The sequence below is a fragment of the Arachis ipaensis genome, chromosome B03 (assembly GCF_000816755.2).
Source record: "Arachis ipaensis cultivar K30076 chromosome B03, Araip1.1, whole genome shotgun sequence".
In the NCBI taxonomy this organism is placed as follows: domain Eukaryota; kingdom Viridiplantae; phylum Streptophyta; class Magnoliopsida; order Fabales; family Fabaceae; genus Arachis; species Arachis ipaensis.
In genome coordinates, this window is record NC_029787.2 from 33966013 (window position 1) to 33969324 (window position 3312).

The following is a 3312-nucleotide window of genomic DNA, read 5'->3' on the forward strand; positions in this document are numbered from 1 at the left end:
ATTTTTTTGTGAAATATATATATATATATATATATATATATATTAATTTGCATATATATTAATAACAAGTTTAATTGTCTAATGGTTGTGAGTATCATTTTGAAACTCAAGTGGTTCGGTCGAACCGATCTTATTGAATTTGACCAATTCACTCTAGAGTTGACCAATTTGCATTAGTTCGTTGCCTTATGCGGTCAGATTATCAGACCAGACCGGTTTAAGATCCAGTGCATTGGTTTTTCGGTTAAACTAATCGGTCTGATCCGATTTTAATAACAATGGTCTAAAGAAAAAGAGTAGGAGGAGGAATAACAAGAGGAAGGGGATGCAAAGGAGGAAGAAGATGAAGAAGAAGAAGACAAAGAGGAAGACGAAGATGATTTTGTGATTTGTGTTTTATTCGAGACAAGAAAGCTCATTGTTCACAGTGAAGACTGGTTAAAATTTTTACATCCAACATGTTTTAAAAAGTTTTATGACATAGTGACTTTTTACCATTGCATAAGCCCGTTTTAGGGTCTATATTTCTCGGTAGCATCAAAGGTGTACTTTTTTTTTTTACTTTTAATACATGAGATGGCAATCCGCCTATGAAAATTGAATTAAGATATTATCGTTGATATAAATTATTAGTATCTCCTTTTACTTCATCAAATGATACTAAATTTTGTTCTTCTCTTAAAAATGAGTTGATAATTATATCATTAAGTTGTTGCACATCATGATTTTGAGGTGTTAATATTATCCTTTCTATCATGTAAGAAGTGTTCCACCTATAAGATTGTAAGTTTGAAAACATTTCTTCTATTAACTTGTGTAATGTTGTTTCTACCATTTGCTTGTATCCATACCAATTCTTCATGTATGGTTGACTCAATTCCATCACCAATGTGCATAAGATACTTGGCAAAATCATGATCATTAGAAGATCGCATATTTCGTCACAAGCGGAGAATTTGAGTGGAAGTCCATAAATGAGACTTAACTATAGAAACTGAAATCATCTGTGACTTACTACCTTTCGGTACGACAGGCAGTACTTAGCATAAATCTCCTCCTATCACCATCACTTTACTTTCAAATAGCATATCATTTGTTAATATGTCTCTCAAAATGCAGTATAATGATTCTAAATATTCTTTATTTATTATTGGTGCTTCATCCCAAATTATTACTGTTGTTTGTCTAATTAGCTTTGCAAGATCAAATTATTTGCTAATGTTGCAAATGGAGGATGGTTCTGCATTAATTAGGATCTTAAACCTAGAATGAGCTGTTTGAATTCTAGACAATAATGTTGTAGCTATTCCTGATGATGCAGTACCAAGAAAATATGACCTTTATTTTTCAATTCTATAATTATAGTTTCTGTAAATAAATGTTTTGCTTGCTCTCCTCGGTCCATCAACAAAAAACACTCTATTTTTTCTTCGATCAATTGTATTCGTAATGCACTTGGAAGTTTTAGATTAGTCATTGTTCAATATTTTTATAAAATACAGGACTTCTCGAGGTACTTCAATGGACAATTTTTTTTTGGATAACTTTGGTATCAAGTTATCATTGTCATTTTTAGAAGTTAGAGCTGGCAAATCATATTGTGCAATTTGTTTTTCGTATTAAAGGAGGATGTCATTTAAATTCCTGAGTAGCTGATTTGTTAACCCTAAGGCTACTGTAATGTTGATTGACGGATAATAATCCACCATATTTTGAAAAAATTAATCCCACAGACTTCTTACATTTGTAGGCTCACAAAATTCTAACATGGTTGCAAATAACTTTCATAAAGCACATGACAATCGTAAAATAGATGCATCAATCCAATGCGCACGGATGCTACTATCACTCTCTAACAATTCTTGATGTTGAGCAAATTGCTTGAAGGACGAATATTGAACACCATTCACTGTTAGCAAGTCATCCCAACTGGTTAGTCCTCTAGCATTAAATAAGAGAATATACAAATAGAATTTTTCTCCTTCTAAAGGTGATATAGTATAAATTTGACCAATGAATCTCTTCTGTGTCTTGTGCCGATGCCATTCCTTTTTCTTGTTGTGCCAAGTATAATATTCTAGGCTTTTTCTGCACAAAAGATGCCTAGATTGTTGGCTTCCTCTCGATTTAAGAAAAAGAATTCAGTGAGTATTATTCTAGACAAATAATTATCGTTAAGTATTTTAGGAATATTAATTATCTATACATATTGTTGTGAAAGTCGCCCTACTTGCAATATATAGTAGAATGATCATTGGGCATATCTACAAATTTTTAGAATTTTAGAAAAATGCTGGATATATAATACTAATGCATTGGCAAATTTTCTAGAAAGCTATACTACATAGGAACTAAGGGGTTGTACTTGGAGCATATAGTTATAACATGTTTGATAGGATATTTTGCTTTCACTTTGACATCGAGTATTGATATTTCACTCATGGATTCCAAATAAAAAAAAAAAGAGGATATTGAAGAGGATCATAATAGCCAACAAACTCCTAAATCCTTCTCAGGCTACTAACATGGGTTTGCAACCTTAATATATCGTCTGTAAACCATTGTTTCAACGTTATCACCAACAATTATAGCTGCTACCTGTAAAGTAGTTGAAAGACTATATTGTGGCTAATTAGCAGGTTGCCCTCTAATGACCAAACTACACTCATGTGTATCTGGCCATTATGCAAGCTGGCAAAACACATAGAGAGAAGGATTATATCGGTATAGTAATTGTTGTAACTTGAGAACCAATATTTCATGTAATTGCGTGTTCTCCAGCACCTTATTCTGTAACTTGTGCTTGGTATCATATATGTACAATTATAAAATGCGTGATCGCGTGCGCCCTGGTCTGGATAAAATTCTTGTATACTGTGATATATTGATCATTGAGCACAAAATGTATATATACCACAAATTGTTGTAGCCAATTGTTTGTCTATGTGCACACCACATAAAGTGAAAGAAAATACATGAATGTAACCACGAATATGTTTTCGAAAATAGTTTCTTTCTGCAGAGGAGTCTAAGAAGATTTCAAGTAATTCTTAGGAGCATTTACTCGGGAAAAAGAAACTGTTCTCCTATTACAGCACATCTTGAATGTTTCATGGTGATATAGACGTGTATTACAGTGGTCACATATTCTTAGAATAGGTAGTGAAATTTAAAGTGTTATTGCATCTTCTCAAAAATTTCGAACACAAATATGGAATATTTGTTCACATTTGTAATAGAAAATAGATAATAATAAATTTTTTAATAATTTAAAAATATTGCTTTGTTGAATATAAATGTAAAGAATAACTC